The sequence below is a fragment of the Canis aureus genome, chromosome 4, assembly GCF_053574225.1.
Source record: "Canis aureus isolate CA01 chromosome 4, VMU_Caureus_v.1.0, whole genome shotgun sequence".
In the NCBI taxonomy this organism is placed as follows: Eukaryota; Metazoa; Chordata; class Mammalia; order Carnivora; family Canidae; genus Canis; species Canis aureus.
In genome coordinates, this window is record NC_135614.1 from 14,996,405 (window position 1) to 15,021,293 (window position 24,889).

The 24,889-nt window shown below is 39.3% G+C and overlaps 1 long non-coding RNA gene across 1 annotated transcript in view; it reads left to right on the top strand.

Annotated features, from left to right (window-relative positions):
- The window catches only part of LOC144312222 (uncharacterized), a 46,459-nt gene that overhangs the window by 16,728 nt on the left and 4,842 nt on the right, over nt 1-24,889 (top strand). The window contains exon 2 of the long non-coding RNA XR_013377688.1: nt 7,887-8,154. This is a non-coding gene — a long non-coding RNA (uncharacterized LOC144312222). The remainder of the gene's footprint in view (nt 1-7,886; nt 8,155-24,889) is intronic.

Below are 24,889 nucleotides of genomic sequence, written 5' to 3' on the forward strand. Positions count from 1 at the left end.
TGTCTCTGAGACTTTCTTTTAAAAATTATTTTTTAAAAATCTGTAATGCCTTCTCTTTACTTGTCTGTCTGCTGATTTCCAAGTGGTTTTAGACTCATTTTTCATCAGTATGTCAATGGGCATGTGCCCATTACCACAAAGTGTTCCCTTCTGATAAAGAAATAGAAATACAGCAAGCTACAGTGCTATATGGGACTTATTACAGCCATTTAAGTAAGCTAAGCAATGATCTGTTTACAAAGGAAAGACCATTTGCTTTCTAAGATCTATTGCCCATTTAGTGACCTCACTGACAAATGTAACATTATTCAATATTATTGTCGCATGTTTCCAAAGTTGTACTTTAATTGCCTTTCAGACAAAAAGGATGCTTTAATTATTATGCCTAATTGTGCAGAGAGAACAATCACAAAAACAAGGATCTGCATTGATGTTCCAATGTGCTTTTATGGAATACATGAAGTCCAAGAATCAAAAGAAAAATGCTGAGAAACAGATGAAGAACTCTTTGGGAATGTGCATACTTTTATTGGAACCTCATATAAGCACCCTGAGAGAAGCAAAGAAAGATGCTAATTGGAGGAGAAAATACAGTGTGTTTTGCTTGATCATGTCTGATTGTGTCAAAATGTCCCTGTGGACTGAGGGTGTGCATAAAGCCTCTAGCTTGAGTTTTTAATGAGGTTTATGGCATTACTTAAAGTTTTATGAGTACTGTGTTACTTAATAATGATTCCTTTGATGGGACTTATGGTGGACATCTTTTCAGTGGTTATCTCAGTCCCATGTTTTCTGGTAGTAGTCCCTCCCTCTCACCTCAGGCAGTAGTGGATGTGGAGCCCCCACTTTAGCCATTTTGCGCAGTGTGGCTCTGACCACAGGTTACGGCTGATTAGAGGAGGGAAGAGTACACATTTCAGTCCAAGCACCTTTCCTGGACTGTGGCCACAGTTGACTGATCAAGAGGTGGACATTTGACCCAAGCCTGACCCAAGCCTGGCTAACTCTTTCCCCAGTAATTTCAAGTTGGGTCTTAGAGAGGAGTTGGTCCCTCTTTGGATGGTATATATGGTGGTTGCTGTTTGTAGATGCCTCCTCTGTCATACTCTGGGCCACGCTCTGTAATAGAAGTAAATGATGTAGGTATATGGTGGGGAGCAGAATTGGGAGGTCATTCCAATCCCTACTTTCCATTCATTCACAGGGCCAAGGAAGCATTCCTGTTCTGGGATTCCATGAGAGCATTCATTGCCCTTAAGTGGCAGAGTGGATTTCTGTACCTGCTATCGACAGCCCTACCTACTATAATCCCCTCGCTTTACACTGACTTCAGCAGACCATATCATATAGGTTATTACTGTGATATAATCTGGTAAGAGCGCCATACTCCCTTTAGGAATAAAATAGTTCTAAATGAATATAATTAATGAAGGAGTAAACAAATACTTTATAATTCCTAAAATAAGTTTATATTTCATTTTATTCTTGGAATTATGTTTCACTGAATGATGGACTAGTTATAGAAATAGTTCCATTTTATTTCTTATTTATTTATTTACTTATTTATTCTTAAAGATTTTATTTATTCATGAGAAACACAGAGAAAGAAAGATAGGCAGAGACACAGGCAGAGAGGGAGAAGCAGGCTCTATGCAGGGAGCCGGGTATGGGACTTGATCCTGGCACTCCAGGATCATACCCTGGGCTGAAAGCAGACACCAAACCACTGAGCCACCCAGGCGTCCCTTGTTCCATTTTAAAAGTTGAAGGGGCTCTCCACTCTGGATTTCTTTCTGGAAGAAGAAGCTGGGAGCTAGAAACAGACCTACCCAAACTCTACAGCTTATCAGTTCTAGTAGGGCTTTTCCCATTTGGGGCAGTAAAAAGATTGTACATAGGTACTACAGAATCTGAGCCTAAAGGCAGAGTGCTAACTTCCTGAGAGAATGGAAGCGGGGGTTGCTCAGGCACTGGGCAGCATTTCTCTGGAGTGTTGGAAGAATGGAGTAACAAATTCAGTATCAGGTCCCCAAACACCAGATTCCATTGCACACCCCCTCTTGTTGTCCAATCCATCCTGCAACTGTGTCTTGGCGGAGACTTCAGAAATCTGCATTTTGCAGTTGCCACGTCCTTCCCTCTATCTTCTAAACTCAGAACCCTTCCTTCTTCCCATCATTCACTAGTGTTCCACTTCCTTGGGGGAATCGTTAGGTTAGGACAGAGTGGACAACCTTCCGGGGAAGATATCTTTGTTATCAGCCATCAGAAAAAGGTGCAACTTGGTGAGACTGCCCATAGGGTGTGGACCACGATGCATGTTGAAAGACTATGTTCTCAAAAGGGAAATAACTCAAGAAATATTGTAATGATCTCAATCTAGTCAGAAGTGATGGAGAACTAACCTTTTTTTTCCTGATACACTGACATAATAAATGTGGTTTATGATTTCTTTAAATTTACATAGTACTCCAACATATTAATACCCTGTGAACTGAAAAACACACACATAAATTTACAGTAGTATTATTTATGCATTTTGCACATTTTTTGGGTGACAGAGGCTACCTCTCTGAATTTCTACCTCATTTCTTATGTGGGCAAATTATTGACTTCTCTACACCTCACTCAGTTCATTTTTTTAAAGGGGAAATGGGCTTGTATATACGCAGTTGTTTGGCTTAAATAAGAAACTGCCCACGCAGAATCTCGCACCATTAAGTATTTCACTATATGTTAGTTATTAAACCCGGGGAAGGATAATTTCCTTGAAAAGGTAAAATCAAGGATTTTATTTAACTCATTATTAAATGAGTACAACTGGTTCAAATGGGGGAATCCAAAGCATCAGAGTCACTTATGCATTAGGGATATTGAAATTAGCTGCTCTAAGCGGTGCCTAGTTTTCCATTGGAGGAACCAAGTAATCTTTTTAGCCTGTTCCAAATTTCCTGACATTGCTGTAATTATTATTAATTCATCCTAGCTGAATTTACCCACTCATGCCCACTTATCAGAAAGGACTCTACTTTTGATGTTTAAATCTCATGTGCCCCAAGCCCACATTTACAATATAAACATTCCTGCCTATTCTAGGTAGATTTTGCAATAGAGTTCCACTATTACAACTCCTTATAATCAAGCCTTCAATTCTTGGTCATAATTTACCAGCTTGGATTAAAGTCAAAGGATAAAAAATATGTTGAGGCTTAAACAAGAGAGAAAAACGGAAGCGGTCATGCTGGCAGTTTACCCATTTAGAAAATGTCTGGGGCTATGAAAACCAAATCCACTGTTGGCAGTGCACGCTGAAGCAAGAAAGTCTATTTGGTGTGGGAAATAGTACTCAACATTTCATTTTCAGCAATTTAATCAAATCTCTCCTGCTCTCTCAAATATTTATTTAGTCTCCTATAATTTATGGTAACCATGGCACTTAGTATTACCCAGGTGTTAAATCTAATACAAAAAAAGGTAAAAAGAATAGCAAAGAAGTATCAAGTGATGCCCAGGGGAACTTATTAACTGTATTTCATTGAAATAATCCAATTCACTGAATTGAGGCAGAACTCTTAAAAAAAAAAAAAAGTACAACTTGAAAGGACTTGGCTCAAATTGGAGCAGGCACCTCACCTGCAAGCTGCCCATATCATTAATTTGAATAATTTCTATTGCACACTTCTGGGGTAGACTGCTTTATAGTCATTGGATTGGTTGTTACTTAGTCTTCTGCTGTGATATAATCAGGTTGACATTAGGATTTCTATTTGAAAGACGCACAAAGGGGCCAGTGACTTGCACAGGGGCATAGGCAAGACCACAGACACACTGTTCTATTTCAGATAATTTTTATCTCTTTTCTGTGAAACCTGCGATTTTCCCTGCTTAGAAACAGATCATTTCAGGTAGTTGGCCATGTTATCCTGAAGTACCCCTCTCCTATAATCTCTTATCCTCAGAAACTGCTGTATTTCATCCCTTATTCTCCACCAGTCACCACCAATTCCATGTTCCTTCCGGGTGCAAGTAGTCAGTTTGTGAATTTATTTAGTGAATGCTGCTTCACCATGTCTAAGAACCATTTTAGAAACCCACAGAGGCTGGTAGGCCACCTGATGAGCCTGGGTGCATGCTAAAGGCTGACTAAAGAAGTGGATAACACACACATGAGGTCAGGAGACTGGGTTCTACATCTGACTTTGCCATCACATGGCACAACCTTGACCTCCTAATTTAAAATCTCTTTTCGGAGCACTTTTACCACTGTGTGAACTGATTTAGGAGGATAAAAATGATTATAATGAGCTCTCTGTTATTAATATGTTAACATCACAATGTAAAGAGAGCACGGGCTTTGCCGGTTCAGATCTTGGCTCTGGTCTTAAGTAGCTGCTATTCAGTAAATTAAAAAAATCACTAATGGCTCTGACTCTCTGTTTTCTCACCTGTAAAATGATAGCATCATTATATCATGAGGCTGGTATAAAGATGATCCGTAATATGTTTAAATACCTGGAACAAAACACATGTACTCTCAATGATAGCTATTATTTTTACATATTACTTCAGGCCAACTCCCTTGCAAATTATGTATTCTTATTTTTCTTTCTAATTTAATATTCAAATATTAGGGGAAGGACAGTGTGAAGGTTCAAATATGGCATACTGCTTTTATTTAGTTTTATAACCACATAAGCTGGGTATTTATTCATTTGGGCAGTGTTCATCCGTATAGTGGATAAACCTACTTTCTATCTCAACGGAGGGTTTTTTGTAATGTGTGAGCTACCCAGGTAAAATCTCCTCTATTGTGTAGAGATTGCACAATCATTTTGTTGACATCTTTAGCCAAGTGTGGACCATTCATTCAAATCAAATATTGCAGGAAATAGTATTATAAAGATAAATAAGAAGCAGTAGTGTGGATTGAAAGAGAGACTAGAAGGAAAGCAAAAAAGCCATAGTTTCTGGTTCACATTCAATGATAATTGTAAATGTGACCTGGAATCATCACTGAAGTTCTTTGGGGCCCTGTTTCATCTGTGGGGCAACTTGTTGAACCACATCACTTCTGAGGACAGTTGCGTAGAGGCATCAGTGAGTCTATGCTACTTAGAAATCAGTTACTAAAGCATAAAGAATAATTTCAGATTATTTGTGTTTTGGGTACTACTGTTTCCTTAATTAATAAGGAAATCAAGGATACTGACAGTTATTGCTGATAATGACAACCCCAGCATAGTGCTAGTGTACTGGCATTGGTATGCTACAGGGCACTTCTTAAATTCATTGCGACATTTTGAAATACCTAAAAGGGCACTTGAGATAGACGTTACTCCTCTCTCCTTTTGAGGAGCTAGGTGGTGTGTGTGTGTGTGTGTGTGTGTGTGTGTGACAGAGAGAGAGAGAGAGAGAGAGACAGCAAGAGAGTGAGAGAGAGTGACAAAGATCATGAGCCCACAACCACAACAGTCTGGGTCTTGTTCTAGCGTGTTCATACTCTTGCAGCTTTGCTGCTCCAGTGATCCTTACATCTACTTCTATTTAGCCCAAGCCTATTTATAGGAACATTAGGAACTCTTCCTGGATAAAGCCTATGAATATGTCTTGGTATTTTTTAAATAATTAATAATTAATTAATAATCCAAAGAATTATTGACTTTCAGCACATGGAAATGAACCCCATATCCTTGCAAAAGTTTCCATTGATCCCAAAGATGACTTTTTCTGATCAGGATACAAAGATGATAATTTAAGTACCTTCCCCTAAGTGTTGGGACAACTTAAGAAAAAAATGGTCAAATCGATTTTTTCAGTTTTAAAAGAAATACTAAAAATAACTTTAATTTTGCCACAAAAAACAGAATATTTTACTATGGAAAATTAGAGAACAAAAAAAAAAAAAAATTAGAGAACAACTCCAATTACACCAGCCTCAGAGCATCTTTCTTGCTATTTAACACATACCAGGGATGACAACTGGTGTTTGGCCACCTGGGATCATGGCACAATATTTATCTTTAATGACATTTTTTTCCTTCTTAACTTGGATTTGGCTTCCAAAGCTTTCTCAACACAGTGCCTATAGGATCTATAATACTTGATCAGAATTAGTGCATGGATTGTTAAATGTTTTCCATCACTTGTGCCTTTCCAAAGCCTTTACTCTAGACCCACCTACTAATATATTCACAAGAATAAACATATTTTTAAATACAACTTACAGATTTCATTGGCTTAAAAGCATTCAAATACTTTATTAATGTGATATCACCAATCTTGTTTTACATAAAAGGTACAATTCTAGCATACCTATTGAATAATTTTTTTCTTTAGCTTCAGGAAATGGTAGGATAAGGGTAGGAAGTTAAAAAGAACATATACAGATGATCATAGAAATCAATTCTGAAGACAAGCTCTAATTTGAACAGTTTAAGTGCAAAATTTTCAAAAGAAGACTTTTGTGATGAAAATACTTAATACTCAACATTTCTTGTTAAGCTTACATGCTTTCCAAATAAGGTGTCCCTCGTCCTTCTAAATTACTGAGTATAAAAGCTGTAATGTTATATGTTCCCAAGGGGCAGAGAGTAATTCAGACATGAAGTAATTTTAATAGAAATCATTCCTCTTTTCTTGGCAAGAGAAGAATTTCAGTAGGAATTTTTCAAAATTACAAAATATCCTTCCCTGGGGTATTCGTGCCGCCACTTAGCAGATTTCTCATTTCATTTAACACAAATATTTTGATCCTCAAGGGGAAATCTGCTCAGTTACAGTTTCTGCATTACTGTCTCCCAAAGATAAACGAGGTGCTTTTCTCCAAAATGGACACAGGAGAGGTAAGGTGGGAGGAAAATGATATAAATCCCAGGAAGAAATTTCTAAAAACAAATCATTTACTAAAGTCCTTAAAAATGGAAATAACATCCAACTCCTATTTCATTTTCTTCTCAGAATGCTTTTTTTTTTTTCAAATAGGAATTGTACTATTTTTCTTAAGAAAGCCAGCCTGAAGGTCTGCAGGGAGGAAAAAGAAAAGATGATCTTGGAAGGCACTGGGGTTTTCCTCTCTTCCTAGTTGAGGTAGATGACAGTGGCTTCCTGGGTGGTGAGAGGGGAGATAGTGTGGCTGGAAAGGGCTCTCTGATTGAGCGGCCATGACTTCAGAGAGTTGTGTGTGTGGATGCTTTCCCTTTGCTGACCTTGGATGAGTGATGTCTCTAGCAGTGCCAGCATGTCCTTGAAGGATATGGAACCTGTCATCAGCACCTGTTCCCAAGTGTCTTATGTCCTCAAGATCTTCTGAGTATTTAAACTTACCCTTCCCAACCAACATTAAAAAATTCAAGCTTGTCCCATTGGTAATTCCACTGAGATTCCACTCTTTGCCAAATTACAGGCAAACTAATGTCTCACTTGGATAATGAGTATAAATGGGTTGTATTGTGTCTGCCAATGGTCCAGTAGAAAAAGTTTAGCTTGAAGGTAGTAACTCATTGGTGATAATGCCGGGCACCAGGAGTTGCTAAGGAAAACGTTTGGAAGTATGCAGTTATTTCTGTCTTCATCAAAGTGGGCATCCTGTCTCTCTGAAAGATTCCCAGTGCTCTTAAGGTCAGCTTCAGCACCATGTTTTTGTGATTAAACCATTCCTTTCTTAGAAGGTAAATGGTCATGAGGCTTTCAGCAAAGAAGCACTAAATGAGCTTTCAAATAAACTTTGATGTCTTCAAATAAATTCAGGCTTAAAGCCCCTTACATTGTGTCTCAAGATTCCAACCTTAAATGTTAGGTCTCAGAAAGATTATTTAGCTGTGTTTGCATTAAAAACTTGCACCTTAAAAGATATGGTTCTTATATACCTTTTCATCATTTTCCCCTAGGGTGATCACGTGGCTGGGTGCATAGTGATCAATACATGTTTCTCCCTAGCAGTCTGGAAAGGTTAGTGACACCAAGGGAATTGCTTCAATGACTCATCAGAGCTCTGCTTCAGTCATGCAACCTGTCTATTATGGATTCATGATTGTTATAAAAATTCAGAGTCAAGAACAATCTTAACATACAAGCGGTCAGATGTCATTGTGATCTTCATGTCCTAATGGAATATTCGAAGTTTCATTGCCTGCAGGATTGACATCAGTGTCCAAGGTAATTGCCAGATGTTTTGACATTAGGCTGTAAGCTCTTTTGGGGGAAAGGATAAGCAGCTCTCTAAAACCACAAGCAGCTGTTAAAAAATACAATTATTTTTTGAAATGGAGTTTTTATGACCACTTAAGCTCTAAGAATTGTTTAAAGTGATATAAAAAGCCCCATAATATCACTATTTTAAATTAGTCTTCAAGTGGGCCTCTTTGTAAGGAAACAGACTTTATTAGGCCAATAACCTCTTCTCTCTTCTTTATCTTTGTTTTGACTATTTTAGGCCTAGAGGAAGTCACTCCTAAGTCAAGTACATCATTTAATCTCTGTACTAATGAGGCCAGGATGGGTGTTAAATTTCCTGTGGCCAATTTCAGGGTGACCAAGAGCTCACCTAATTCTGGTAATTTTTTGCAAATGTGTGCCAGGCAACACGTGTCCCCTGAGACGAAGAACAAGAGAATATAGCTAGATTAGTGTAAACCCATCTCTACTACTAAAGAAGTAATACTAGTTATTAAAATTCATCTTTATGATAGAAAATAATATATTTTGAGTGCTCCTATGAAGCAAACTCTGTGATAAACATTTCACATAAAATCCTCTTATATGATAACACAAGCACCTCATGTTATAGAAGAGAAAAGTAAGACTCACAGAGGTTAAGTGACTTCCCCAAATCACATTGCTTTTAAATGACAGACATCAGCTTTGAAACTACATTTGTCCAAATCCAAGCCCAATCTCATTCCTTCATGCCAGGCTGCCTCCAGTAATATCATTTGTGTAGTAATTTATAATGATAGAAGCCTTTAATTTTTTTCCAGTTTCCTTGAGTGCTGAGGATTACTCATTAGGGATGTGGTCTTTGTACTGACTGGATTGGGAATGAAGGTGAAGACAGTTATGAGGCTCATTCCTTTCATGCAGCTGGGTGAAGACTGAGCTGGACTTGGGAACTAGATGTCCTGACTCTTCATCCTGTGTTATTTCCATTATATCAAAGACACTCAGAGTTTCAGGGCCAGTGAAAATGAGTGTCGAGAATTTGCCACCACTGTCCTTGGAGGTGCCAAATTCTCTGAGAACCAGAAGCGAGATTTTATCAGCTACACCACATGAAGCATTCATTTCCACTATAATGTCTGCCTTCTAGGAGTTTGCATAAATGCAATACTTAAGCATAGTTATGAAGCAAGCTTTTGGAAATTAGTAAGCGATTCATGTATGTTACCAATAAATGAATAAATACATGCATAATTACAAAAGATTGTTAGGGACAAAAAGTACTCAAACTATAATTTGTGCTCCGTGCCTTAGATGAAAACTCAGACCCATTTAAACTATAGTGAGTTCTAACATAGGTCCGCTGCTGTTTGTATTTACAAAAGAGAAAGACCTGGAAAACTGTTGTATAGTTAGAAGAAGGCTGAAAGTTGGCAGAATTAGAAAAAGCTGCAAGTATTGGGTGGGCCTGAAAAAAATTATTGGCTCATTTATCTAGAACCTCTTGCTAAAATCAATTGTTCTGGGGTAGGGGCCATGTTTCATTTATAGTGCCTTCTTGCCCCTCTGCCTTCATTGCTTAACAGTGTCTAGAAACAGTGCTCTTAGCCAAGCATTCATAGTTGGGCTTGAGGACGTCTGTGTGCCTCTTGATAATGAAAATAGAATAAAGATAGATGTACATTTTTCTGGGAGAGACAGTCCATAGATTTCATTGGGTCCTAGGGATGCATGACTCTGCAAACCCACTAATCTAAGGTGATTCTCCATCTGGCTACATGTTAAAATCATTTGTGAAAACGCTTGAAAAGTATGGATGGCTTCCCACTGGGACTATTATATTAGAATATCCCAGGAAGGGTCACTGGGAGGCGAAGGTTAACAAAATATTCTTAAGTTTATTATAGTGCACTCATGGTGTTGAACACCATTGACCTAGAGTGTAGCATTGTCATGTTATTTGAATATGGAAGGAAAAGAGAAGGTGGAAGATTGTGTATATGTTTCTTGGGGGTGGACCCGGAGATGGAGGGAACAAACCAAAGTTATTTGCTTCTTCTCAAATTCATTGGGTTTTGTCTTTTGCTTTCTGTTAATGGCTTTGACCTCATTATGTTAATGCTTTTTTTGTCAGCTGCCTCAAATATTTTCTAAAAGTAGGTAGCAATATGACATTGAATTTTGTATTATTTACTGTCATTTTGGTGGCAGGCAAGAGGCATAGATTTTGACTCCTTAAGCCAAAGTGGGGGATTGGAATGATTAGGAATGCTTTTCATAACTAAATAGAAAGCGAAAGATCCAGGCTTCTGGGAAGACCGGTCCATGGAGGACATTTCCTGGAGCCTCTCAGCTCAGTTTCTAAGGCCTCCAGCCCCTGTGTTTCTCTAGTTAAGTTCCAAATGCCAGGAAAGGCTCAGATTGACTCAGTGTGGCGTAGGGGTCTGTTGGTGATGGCTAAGAGGTGAGTACACCCACTGGGAGCCTACCTCTGTGATTGGTAGTGATTCCAAGAAAAGGAAGATTTTCAGAAGCTTAGCAGTCATGTCAATTAATATCTACTCTATCCATCAGTAAGTTGTGGTTTAGTCTAATCTAAGACCAAGTTTCAGGAAATTAAAGTGCAAAGGAAATAGGAAAGTCACAACTCAGAAGAGGAAGTCCACAAGAGGATTACATTTAGAGGTTGGGTTAGTTGTGGCTCAAATGGGAACGAAATTTTGAGGGACTGTGGTTTTATGGTATTTTTCCTCACATAACTGGTAAAGGATCCGTTGTAAGAACTACATAGCTAGCTAAACAAGGCTTAGCGTGTGGCTGGCAGGCCACAGAATGGATGGGGTCAGACCTAGAGCAGCTTTTCTCAACTTCAACACAATTGATATTTGGCTTGGATAATTCTTTGCTGTGTGTACAAGTGTATGTACGCTGAGGGTGCCCTGTGTGTTTGGGGGTGTTTTACAGCATTGCTGGCTTCTGCCCAGTAGATGTCCACCATGACCAAAATGTCTCCAGACATTGCCAAATGTACCCTGCAGAGCAAAATTGCTCCTGGTTGAGAACCACTGACATAGAGGATAATTGATGGGTGACTGGTTCAGTCATTGCATAATGACTATGCATTGTGATAGTTACTGGGGTTGCAGAGATGATTGAGACAACCCCCTTCAAACAGTTCATACCTTAATGAGGAAAACCAGACACAACAGCACTGTTGTTTCTCTGTTGTGTTATCAGCACCAAGGCTATTCCTTAAACATATTACCTGCTTAGATATACATTGAAAGAATAAGTGAAAATAGATCCTTTATTACCCATTCGAGCTAGGACAAGTACTATAATCTCAAAGAATCTCAGTGTTCGCATTTATAAGAGAGGTGTAATAAAGGACTAGAATGAGGTTTAGGCAGAATAACATATGCCTGGAAAATGATAGGCACTCAAAAAAGAATTATTATAAAATGGAAGTGTAAAAGTTAATTAGGATCTTTTCCTTTTTCCATGGAGTTGCTGATAATCACCCACATGGTGCCATACATTCTGAATTTAGAGTGGGCCTCACAGCCACCTCCCCACGTCACAGCTCTTACACAGAGGGCTACTCCAGTAGCGCCTCACCACTTGACTATGTCAAGAAAGCTGGGGATGTGGAGAGGAGATTGTCATTTGGAGAAAGCTGAATTCTTTCCTCCTTTGGGTAGAATTCACCAAGTGCTAACTTGGTCAAGAATGCCAAAGAAATTCATCCCATCAAGTAAGGGATGAGAGATGCTAGCCCAGGGAAAGGTTGCTTTGTGTGATGATGTTTCAGGGATGTGGAGAAAGATGTAGAAGAGCGAGCGCGGACCTGACAGATGGAGAGTCCAGGAGAGGGGGGTGTCTGCAATACTCGGTGTGGCAAGAAGGCCTGGATGCTGGTAAGAGCAGTTAGGGTTAAAATCAGCTCCTTGGGGACCCCCAAAAGATTGTATGGAGGAGAAGGTGGCTGAGAAGGGGACTTGCACAGGGGCTGAGAGTTAAATCATATTTAGGGGCTATAGGGTAGACGAGGAGGCCAAGTGGTGCCAACATCTTCCACAGGGAGAGGCCCTCAGGGGTCTTCAGAAGGAATAACAAATGTACCCATTTGGAAACTGGGTTCACCAAAACACCTACGTGCTGCTCAATAGAACAAGCAACTGAAAGGAGGCACAAAATTCATGACCGTGGACATATCAATGGCCCAGTTCTATGAACAAGGCTTTCTAGCAACACCAGAACTAAATAAAGACTGATCTGATGCAAAGTAGCAGGGCTTCTGAAGGGGTAGGATCCCCAAATTCCCTCTAACTAGGATCAGGATTAGTCTCCAAGGCTCAGCTTCAACTGGGTGGTGGGGCCTAGAGGACTGCCAGGCAGAGTGGGGGACAGGTCTTTTCCCTCAATACAGTTGCACAGATATTTTATGCTTGTCTTGCACACTTGCTGGGCTCGTACAGAAACCCTGGACTTCTATAAGAAAAAAGGTCTCACCTTGCATTCTATCAATAGCACCAGAGGGAGTCTTCATTTCCAAAGGTAATTGCTGCAAACATGTTACACAATATCATTCATTACTTGCTAGGATTGAGTGTTGAAAGTACATTTCACAAGATAATGAAGTTGTTTCCCAGGACTAAAATAACTGGTTATCTGACTCTTAGGTTCATCCCACATTAGATGTATTACACACACAACTGTCAAAATAAATAACTTACTTGGGATGTGTCAGAGCTCACAACAAGCTGATGAGAAATGTGTAGGGTTGTAGAAAGCAAATCAGAGAGGCAGTGTGAGTGAGGGGAAAATAATGGTCCGTGTCAGCAAAGGGACAGCCCAGCACGAGAGATGAAAGCCCGGTGAGATTCTAAAGTGCCCACATTCCCATTCCCGCAGGTTTCAGTGAACAAATAGGGCCACATGTGGTCACACCAAAAATATCAGTTTGAAATGAATTCCCAGCTGCAGTGGTGTCTCATGAAGCTGGCTCTGTAATTTACAAAGGTGACAGCCAAAGCCATAAAACTAAAATGTGGGTTTTCAATCAGGTAGCACAAGACAAGTAGGGGGAATCATATACTAGTTGGGAAAATACATTTTTATCAGGCAACAGGTGTCATTAAAAAAAAAAAAAAAAGATTGTGACCAGGAAGATTTGCAGGCATGGATTTGGAACCTTACTTGTTGAATGGAAATTATTTTTAAGGAGGATTTCGAGAATATTTAGAGTAGCTTCCAAGTGGAAATGATGAGCTTAGGGAGGCATGGGAAAGCTAAATATTGATAATGATGATGATATGAATAATAATATAATAAAGAGAAAGAAGAGGAGGTGGAGGATGAAGAGAAAAGGGGAGGAGGAGGAGAAATAAATCTTGCCCGGGCCAGATACATAATGAAAAAGCAAAACATGACATATATGAAGTATGTACAAGCAAGTAAACTCGTTAGAGGAGAGGATAATGATGGGGAAGATGAGCATGAGTAAACATCCCAGCATTGGCAATGTTCTTTTGGTGGAGGCAGGGGTGTGTGTCATGTACCATCTTTCCTGGATAATGCTGTGTAATAAAAAACCCTGAGCGGCACTAGCAGTTTGCAGGTGTCACTGGTGTGTACCTAAGAGTTCCAGTTGGATGGAGCATCATTCAAGCCAGTAGCCCCAAGGAGTGCCAAGTCCTCTCTGTCTTTGGGCTGAGATGGTCTGAGAATTCATCAAGTATGGGCAAGCTGGTGTAAGCGGGCATTGGAGGCCTTGGGTCCCTCTCCTGAACCCTTCAGCTTTTCTATCTCTTAACAAGACCAATTCCAGTTCAGGCCACTCTGGTTCAGTCATCAGAATCTTTGCTTTGCCAGAGACAGAGGAAGAGGAAGAGAATGAGCAGAGGACGAGGAGTCCTGGAAGAGAAAGCTGTAGTGAGAGTTAATGAGCCTGTACTACAGTTTGTTTCTTCACCTCCAATAACATAGCTTTTATGAGCATTGCTTTTACAATAAAATGAATAAATAGAATTGTAGTGGTGAGGAAGAAGTCATGGATTTTGGGAGCAGAAAATCATGCATCAAAACCCTATTTATGGCAAATTGGTGAATCCATCTAAGCCGGTGTCCTATCAAGACACTATATATTTTGAGAAGTTCCAAAGATTAAATTAATGAGACTCACCTTTATAGAGTACTTTCTGCATGTTAGGGCTTGTGTGGATATATCTACAGCATCTCAGTTTTAAACCTCACCAATAACTCTTACGAGATGGGAACTATAATTCTCTCATTTTATGAAGAGGGGAGGCTAAGAGAGGGGAATTCCGTGTGTGAGATCACAGAGCTAAGTAAGTGGTGGAACTGGGATTTGAACTAGGTGTGTTTGGCCACAGAATCTCTGCTCTTAACCTCCACATAAAAATGCTCAGCTCGGCCCCTGACACATAACGAGCACTTACTAAATGGCATCTCCTATTATTATTACAGCTATGTAACTCCTATTATAATAACTCCTATTATTATTATATTTTGGAACAAGAAGGGATGTAAACAAAATAAAATAAGTATTATTGTTGTCAGTGTCTTTTTAATAATAGGAAGTATGAAATGCCCTGCCAGCTCTCATAGACATCTTGCCCAGGGAATTGTGAGCACTTTCACTTTACAGGGAAATGAATCAAGTGAACAAAAGCAAACAGCAGAGAAATTTCTCTTATCTAAAAAGGCTTAGAGAAATCTGTTGCTTTGGCTGCCACTAAAATATGAGGTTCCTTGAGGACACTGATGTTTCTTCTATGGTGTTATAGCATCTGTAAATGCAGGCTCTGTGGGAAAGGGGAGGGGTTGGTTAGATTTTCCAAGGACTGCCTTTAACAAACTCAACAATATTCATTATAAAAATACAAAACGCCACAACATTTATTGTAGAAGTTCAAATAATATCAAGTTTAATCCAAAATTAAAAGCCTTTATTTATGGGAAAAATTGAAATGTGCAAGATTTCAAAGGGAACTTTGAATTACCTGCTGCAGTATGAATTTTCTTCAGACTGGGTTTACTTACGTATTTCATTTCCTTCTGCAATTGTACATTTTGGTATGAGAAATCATTAACATTTTTAAGGAGCCAGTTTATCAGAAAAAGCTCCTATTAAAAATCGTATATTTAATTTCTTAATTAAGGGAATAAGAGTTACTGAGGTCTGGCCAAAAGAGTTTTTCTTCTTTTCTTTTCAAATAACTGTAGGAAAATAGGCCAGGTGATTAGTAATCTATTTTTAGGACTGGATGAGTCAGTTTATTCCAAAGAAGAAAAAGGGCTTAATCTATTTGTAGAACTTGATCGTAGCCCAGAGCCATTTGTCACTGCAGGTTAAAAACCTCTGTGCTAACTTGGTACTTTAGAGAGCCTAGACTAATCCCTCTGGAAATCCAATTTTTTTTTTTTACCTCATCACCAGATGGCACCAAATATCTTCAGGGGGGAGAATAGAGGTGAATGGAAATGTTTACTTTCTTGTGTTTCATCTTAAAAATAAATCCATTTAGAATGCTAAGTGCTGAGGGAATGAAATGTACAGAGAAATCGAGCCAGTTTCCATGTTGAACAGTTCCAGAACATTCCTTTGTCCTTGGCCTGGATCAATTTCATATTTTCTGAAAGATTAAATCTGATAATTCCAGGAAAAGATAATCTTTCTAGAGCCATTTTTAAAAATTGTGGTAATATATATGTTACATTTGTGCATTTATATATATTTATATATAATATACATATAATCCCAGGAAAAGAGTCTTTCTAGATTTTTATTATAGTAACATATATATTATATATACATATAGAGAGCTATATATAAACTTATGTATATTTAATTTTATATAAATATAATATATTACATATAAGTATATAATACATATATTAAGTATATATCATAGAAACATAATTGACTATTATATGATTTATATAATATACAGTTATATAAGAAAATATAAATACAAATAAAGTATAAATATATTTTACATAGTAAAAGGTTTATATATGTTATATTACAATTTATATATTTATATATAATACATATATATTTACCATTTTAACCACTTCGAGTATACAATTCAGTAGCTTAAGTGCATCCACAATGTCATGTAACCATTACCACTATTTCCAGAATATTTTCATCCTCCCAACTAGAAATTTTATATCTATCTAATGTCATTTTAAAAATAACTTTTTTTGTTGAAATAATAATAGATTGACAAAAAGTTGCAAAGATAGTACAGAGGTCCTCTGTCTATCTCACCCAGGTCCCCCCAATGGTTATAACTTATGTAATTATAGTATAGTATCAAAACTAGGAAATTGACACTGACATAGATACAATGTGTATAAGTGTATTTTCTCCAGTTTTATTAAGATATGATTGACATATACCATTGTATAAATTTAAGGTGTGCAATGTGACGATTTGATATATTTATATACTGTGAAATGATTACCACAAGTTAGTTAACACATCCAACATCTCACATATTTACCTTTGTGTCTGTGTGGGGTGTGTGTATGTGTGTGTTGAGAACATTTCAGATCTACTCTCTTAGAAGCTTTCAAGTGTACAATATAGTATTGCTAATTATAGTCACCATGCATTAGATCCCCAGAACTTATTTATCTTGTATGCAGAAACTTGTTCCTTTTGACTAACAGGAACTTCCCCCTCCTTGCAGTCCCTGGCAACACAAACCTATTCTGTTTCCAAAAGCTCAGCAAATCTAGATTCCACATAGTATGGACATCACATAGTATTCATCTTTCTCTGATTAATTTATTTTATTTAACATTATGCCCTCAGGTTTCATCCATGTTGTTTCAGATGGTAGGACTTCCTGTTTTATTATCATTCTCTTTATTCATTCATCCATCAGATGGTGGTTTCCATATCATGACTATTGTGAATAATGCTGCAATGAACATGATAGTATAAATATCTCTTCAAGATGGTGACTTAGTTTCCTTTGGATAAATACCCAGAATTAGTTTTGCTGAATCATATGATAATCCTATTGAATTTTTTGAGGAACCTCCATGATGTTTTCCATAGTGGCTGATTTACATTCTCACCAACAGTGCACAGTATTCCCTTTCACCCACATTTTTTGTAGCATTTGTTATTTCTCGTCTTTTTGATACATGTAAATAGTTCTATCCATTTTATCATATGTGCAAATTTGTATAACCATCACCATTATCAAAATACAAATCAGTTTGAGTGAGATGTACAAACTTCAACTCCCTTAAAAGCCCTTTTCCCTCATGTGTTTATAATATAATTGCCTTACATATTTACACATGTTGAGAATCACATCTCACATGTTATATGTTAGGCTTTAACTGTCAAATGTAATTTAGAAAACACAAGAGGAGCAGAATGTATGGTATTTACCCATATCTTTGTTCTTTCTGTTGTTTTTTCCTTGCTGATGTTCCAAGATTCCTTGTTTAATCATTTCCTTTCTGTTTCAAGAACTTCCTATATAAGAGGTTTACTCATGGCAAATTCTCCTACTTTTCCTTCATCTGAGAATGTCTTTATTCTCAAATGTCCCTTCATTTCTGAAAGATAATTTTACTGAATAGAGAATTTAGGTTTGACAGTTCTTTGCTTTTTGCACATAAAAAATGTGTTGCTTCCCTCTGGCCTCCGTGGTTTATAATGAGAATTCCTCAGTATTTGAATTGTTTTAACCCTGTCAGTAAGTCATCTTTTTCCTCCTGTTGATTTCAATATATCTTTTCTTTGTTTTTAGAAGGTTGATTATAATGCATCTTGGCATGGATTTCTTTGGGTTTATTCTTTTTGAGACACTCAGCTTCTTAAATCTGTATGATTTTGTCTATTACCGAATTTGGGAATACTTAGCCTCACCCTCTCTCTCCTGTCTTGGGATTCTAATGACATGAATGTTAAATCTTTCATTATACTTCCACAGGTCCTTCATTTTTATTTTTATTTTTATTATTTTTGGTCTGTATTCTCTCTGTTGTTCAGATTGAGTCATCTTGATTGTTCTATCTTCAAGACCACTGATTTTTTTTTTTTTTTTCTGTCTTCTCCATTCTGCTATTGAGTCCATCCATTGACTTTTCTGTTTTGGCTATTGTATAGTTCTAAAGTATTCATTTGGTTCCTCCGAATATTTTCTTTTCTCTCTTTTTTTCTGAGACTTTCTGTTTTTTAATATATTCAAATGTGATTGTAATTACTTCCAAAAATATTTTTCTTTTGAGAGAGAGAGAGAGAGAGAGAGAGAGAGAATCCTAACTAGGCTCCATACCCAGTACAGAGCCTGATGCGGGGCTCAGTCTCATAACCCTGAGATCATGACCTGAGCCGAAAACAAGAGTTGGACACTTTGCTGAGCCACTCAGTTAGTCCCTATGAGTCCCTATGAAAGCATTTTTATGATGATTGCTTTAAAATTCTGGTTGGATAATTTCCACTCTGGGCAGGGTTGGTCTTGTAATCTGTTAATTGTTTATTCTTGTCCAAGTTTAAACTTTCCTGGTTCTTGGTATGATGGTTGACTCTTTTTATTGTGTCCTGGACATCCTGAGTATTATGCTAAGAAATCTAGGTAGTATTGAAATCTATTTTAGCAGGCCTCCTTTATACCATACTGACAGGTGAAGGGGGATCTTGCCTGTTACAAACAGGTAGATGTCTGGGTTCTGCACTTGGCCTCCATGTCATTCCTTAAGTCCCAAGATTCCTAGCTGATCTACCTTCTTCTTACCACCTTTCAATATCTAGTAATGTTTAGTTTCCACATAATGTGCAGGGGTTTTAGCTGTACGTAGTGAGGAATAAGGAGAAGTGCATTATGCTATCTTGGTCTTAGACCAGAAGTTTCAGTGTCAATTTATTTCATTTTGTTGTGTAGTTAGTGAAGCACAGGATCCAAGTAAAACAACAGCAATGATGATGTTTTTGGCTCGAGATTTACACCTCACCAGTTTATTAACTTCTTTCTAAATTATGTGCTTTGGGAGAAAGTAGGACCCACTGGTCTGTGACTGTTTCTACCATATAAAGTAATGGCAGACTTTTTGTTTTGTGAAAAAGAAAGGAAATTAATATTTTTTCTTAGAAATTTTTGAAATAATCTGTTTTTTGAGCACCCCTGAAAAGTTGGCAACTATATCTTCATTCTAAGTTTTCTGTTCTTGAGGGGGGAGAGTCATGCTCTAATGTGACAATGTCATTGAAGTTTAAATAAAGGTGCCATGGAAGAGGATAGAATGCATAGTTTTCAACGTGTTTTATTCTTCCTCTTGACTAGAAGAAAGCTGCTGAGTTATAGGCCTTAACTATCATGTCATAGGGAAAGCAGTCAAGGTTGACTACACCTGCTAATTACAGACCAAGCTCAACAGGAAAAGTCAATTGCTACCAGTGATCCATAGAAACCACAGCCTTTTCCTTAAAGTGGAAATATCCACACTGTAGCCCCAAAGTTAGAAATGGATTTAAGAGCCTTTAGTTTTCAGTTGCTGTGATTCCAAGCCTCAGTGATACCGTGCAGGAGTTGGCAACATTTTTCTGTGAAGTCTTTTCGGGCCACACTGTCCTTTGCAACTACTCAACTCCTCCATGGTAGCAAGGCAGAAGCACACACAATGCATAAACAAAGGAGCATGGCTGTTTTCCAATAAAACTTTATTTACAAAACCAGGCAGCAGGAGAGATATATATGACTAGTTTGTTCATGGTTTGCTCACCCCTGGTCTCTCTGAGTGGCAGGCTATTTTATTGAAAGTAGACAGGTTCTTTCATGCTTCTTTGATTTGGGGATTTTGAAAGAGCAGAAGTCCAAAGTTGCCTGAAATCAGCTTTTCTTCCTACCTATTCTGGAATCCAAGACTGGTGCCTTGGATACAAATGGGCGTCTGGAACCCCGAATATGGCCAATGACAGATTTTGCTTGGCCCAAATGATGTTTCAAGGCATTTGAATTAGTAAGTAGCATTTAACAATCAGGATGGTTCACATAAAAATTGAGATTTCTGACTTTTCTAGAAAAACTGGCATGACTCACAAAACAGGGCCTGTCTCCCTCATGGCAACGGCTGGCTAACGCAGAATAGCAGCTGCCCCTTTTGGATAGATTGCCTCAGTTTGCACCAGTCCCTGTTGTCTTCAGAAATGAGTTCCTCTGGTGTTGGTTGCCATTTGCCATTTTTCTTTGGCTTTTTTATAGTAAAGGATCATTTCTTTATTCTAGTATCTGGGGCGGTGTCCCTGCTTACAGGTTTGGGCTCCTTTTTTCTTATCTGCTATCCTTGGCCCAAGGTGCTGTGGAAACAGCACTGGCTGCCCCTGATGAGGATGGCAGAAAAAGACACTAACGGGAAAGGAGAAAGATGAGACTTGTCTAAACTGGCAAGTGTTAGGACAGCCGTGGGACTGAGAGGGACTGCATTATGTCCTGTGGGTCTGGTGGGTTTAAAAAACATTATAAGCCCTTTGACACTGTTCCCTTGAGATCGGGCTGGCTTTCGTGACTGCCTCAGCAACAGAATGTGATGGATGTGATACTGGGTGCCTTCTGAGGCAAGGAACCATGCCACTTGTGGTGGTTTCTCTTGGGGCAGCCCCTGCAGGAGACTTCACCCCCACATAAGAGTTCTGAAGATGGTGAGGGCACTGTGCCACATCACACAGAGAGACCATGGTGACTGAGATGCCTGAGGGGCTCCAGAGGTTCCAGCCTCCAGCTTTTTGAATATTTTCAGCCCAGATTCCAGATTTGTCAGCGAGAAGCCTGTAAGATGATGCCGGCCACAGCCACCTTCCGACTGCAAGTTCATGGAAAGCTCTGAGGGGCAACGAGAGCAAGAGAAATAAATGACTGCTGTTGCTTTATGTCACCATTCTTGAGCAGTTGTTTAGGTGACAGCAGGTGACCAGAACACTGTGAATGCCCCAGGGTATAAGAAAACTCTGGAAGCTTGAGCAGGTTGGTTTCCTTGTTTGGCAGAGAACCCTGTAGACAGGAAGGAAGCAACTGGCCTCCAAGAGACCAGTGTGGGCTGGAACGGGGACAGAAGGCCAGAAGGAAAAGAAGGGGAGATGATTTTCACTTTTGAGCTTGAACTTCTTGCTGGTCAGGGGATGGTATCTTGGAGTCCATATTTATTTGATTTAAAGACAACTTGGAAAGCAGTATTACTTTAACATTCTAATTTGAGAACTGTGATTCCAATTAGAATAAAAAAGAAATCCCTTGATTTGTCCAGTATCTGCAATGATGCCCCTTTTCCTCCCCCTCAGCCAGTTCCAAGTTTGTTAATACAATGGATGCATCACTCAAAACTGTGGTGAAATTCATAAACACATGGCATCTATCAACTCTAACAAACATAGTGAATAAAATATACATGAAGAAGAAACTTTGTGTGGGAAGAGGGCTTGGAGACAGAAGAGTAAGGCCATGAAATAACTGATAATTGGCTCTATCCTCGCACCCTTCCTCATATCTCCAAGAGTATTTAACCTGAACTTGGATATGGGGCAAATGCACAGCAATCTACGTCACAGACAATATCAGTTTCCTTTGCAAAACCGGTTTGACAGTTTTGACTAACATGTTTACAGATTATTTTGACTGACCTGATTGTTTTGGTAAAGGCTATTTTAGAAGCCACATTTCACTCATTTAGGTTGTCCGGGTTTCATGAAAAAGAATGTATGAAAAAGGTAGAAAAACCAGTTGTTTTCCTGTTTTGTATTACTGAAATTTCTTAAAAATGAGAAAAAGGAAAATATATAGATTGGTCGAACAATTCTAGTGTTTGTGCATATTTTCCGTAGTGTGTGAATTGGAAAGTTCATTTGAAAATAAGCATTCACTTGCTGATGGGTGTTTCCAAGGATTATGATGAAATATTCAGACCTGTCTGTGTAGTATGTGTGTGTGTATCTGAGCGTATTTGTATGCATGGTGTGCATGTGTGCACGTGTGTGTAAACACTTCTGGCTTTGCTTTCTAGCCCAGTGGTATGGTTGAGGAGTCTGGAAGATCTCAGCAAGTTCCCTGAACTCCTATCTACTTGTGTAGTTGCAAATTAAGCAAACACATGCATAGAACACAGAGGTATTTTTCTAAACGTCTCCCATCTTGTTTGCGCTTCTAACCACAATTTCTTGAAATCACAACAATTTGGATATAGAAATGGGTTTGTGATTGTTTTAGAAAAGGAAGGTGGTGTAAGTTCAGAGCCTTTCTGAAAGAGAAAGATTTTTCAAAGCAATCAGGAAAAGAACCTGCAGGGAGACTTAAAAGTGAGAGAAGAGGGCTTTGATGAGGCCCCAGAAAGCTTTCCTGCAAATGAAGAACAGCTAAATGAGCCGTTTATAGGCAAATAACGGGAGAACCGAAGAAAAAAGAAGAGACTGTTGTATGTGTGGTTTTGTGTTTTTTTTTTTTTTCATTCCCTCCAAATAATATGGGTAGTGCTAAGTTTGGCAATAGCAGAACTGAAAAACGGTGAGACTCTTAACTGCTATTTCTAAACCGTTTGGTGGGGAAAGCAAGAGGAGCCCAGGAAAGATGTCTGAGTGCTCACTCAGACGAATCAGAAGTCTTCCCAAAGTAGATTGTTGGATTCTTTTTTGTCTTCTCTCCCTGGGTAATCCAGTCATCCCTATGCCTTCAGCTTTATCAAAGCTTTGGGGGAAAAAAAAATCAGGATTGTGGGCTTTGTGTGAAGTAAATTCTCCTCAAATCAATGGCTCTTTATATTAAACAGTCAAATGTGTGTCTGCGCAGACTGCCATATGCAAAAATGCAGGATGAAAGTGTGCAGCCAAAACTAAGATGCAGTCTTCTGTGGAAAACTATATTTTCCATAGAGTTGACCTCCTAGTTTCACATATTAAGAAGATAAAGTGGCTTAAGCAGAGGAATACAATCAAATTTAGAAGGAGCAGAGGGAAATTGGAAGCAGACTGTCTTGGTAGTCTCTTAAAAAGTCATCGTCACTTCATCTGTGGTAATGAGGCCTGGGCCATCTGCCCCTGAGGTATCCTGGACCCCCCTCAGAGGCTTCTAGTGACAGGGGATCGCCAGCCTCCTGTTGGAGGTCAGAAGAGAGATGAAGGCATTCTGAGTCCCTCACCTGACTGTGGCAAGAGAGGAGCACTCTTGGTTCACGAAGTTCATTCTTGTCACAGAATGTGGAGAAAATTACCTCAGAATCAAGCCCTGGGCCTCCAAAGGGCCATAAATTCAGGATAGGAGATGATTCCGGAAGGCAATGAATTCTTTCTCTATTAACTCGCATCTTTTAAGACAGCCCACAATAAAATGGTTGTTGGTGGCAAGATGAGTGGTTCCAGAAAGTAGCGTGGGTGGGAATAGAGGATTCCCTCTTTGGCTTCAGTCAACTATAAGCAGATGAGGAAGGAGTTGTCAGAAAAAAAGTGAGCATAGGAAAACCTCTCAATCTCTCTCTCTCTCTCTCTCTCACACACACACACACACAGAAGAGACTTGAACGTTCTAGTAGACACCAAGCTTAAAAAAATAACCTCCAAGGACACATCCAGCCTAACCAAGATAAAAATCAGAAGCCTTATTCATCGCTTTCAATGAAAATAGCAGCATTTATCATTACCGCACACTGCAGCGACCCAATTTCCACACACAACCCCAATGCTGCTTTTAAAAGGCAACGGTGTCAGACAGAAGTGAATTCTGCACAAACCAGTCAAGATTTCTTGCACCATTTCTATAGCAACTAGAAGCAAAAGGAGTTACAAGGCTCGGTGACAGGAGATTCTGAGTAGGAAAAGGCAAAGCAAACCACTTCAGGTTGTTTATCCAGTTCTATAAAATAATAAAAGCTCTTAATCTCATTGGACTTCCTAAATGAGATTTTTAAAAAAGTCCTTCGCGGTTTTTATCCCCGTCATCCAAGCGATGAGCTCCCAGCCCGGCCCCCTTGGACCTCTCCGAGGGCTCAGAGGCAACGGCGGGGCCCCCAGGGCACACGCAGCGTTTCAGGAAGCCTCGTGCAACTGGTGACTGGTCTGCGTAGCCGCGAGTTCTGGACCCAGGCAATCCGGTAAGTGCGCGGAACCGCAGTCACGCAAAGCATAGTACGGAAAAATAAAAATACTGAAACCAGGAGTTGCAGTCTCTACCCAAGGCGCCGGAGCACTGTCAGCAAACCCGTCAACATTTGCTGCTGTGCCCGCGTCCCCCTCCGCTCCCTCGGAGGCGCCCCCAGTGCGCCCTCTGCTGGCTGCCCGAGAGAATGCCGCTCTCTGCTTCCGCTTCCTTCTCCCTCTTGCTTTCCCCCAGGATAGCTGCTTCTTAGGCAGCTCCTACTTCTCTTTTTATTTTTTTTTTTAATTTTTTTTTATTTATTTATGATAGTCACAGAGAGAGAGAGAGAGAGGCACAGAGACATAGGCAGAGGGAGAAGCAGGCTCCATGCAACGGGAGCCTGATGTGGGATTCGATCCCGGGTCTCCAGGATCGCGCCCTGGGCCAAGGGCAGGCGCCAAACCGCTGCGCCACCCAGGGATCCCAGCTCCTACTTCTCTTATAACTCGTTTCCTCCTCTTTCTGCTTCTCAGTTCTTGCCTTGTCTGGCCATCCATGTTCCCCTTTCCGCCCCACGTGAGTGCAACAAGGAGCACTCTGCTCAGAGGTGGAAATTTGTGCCAACAGGG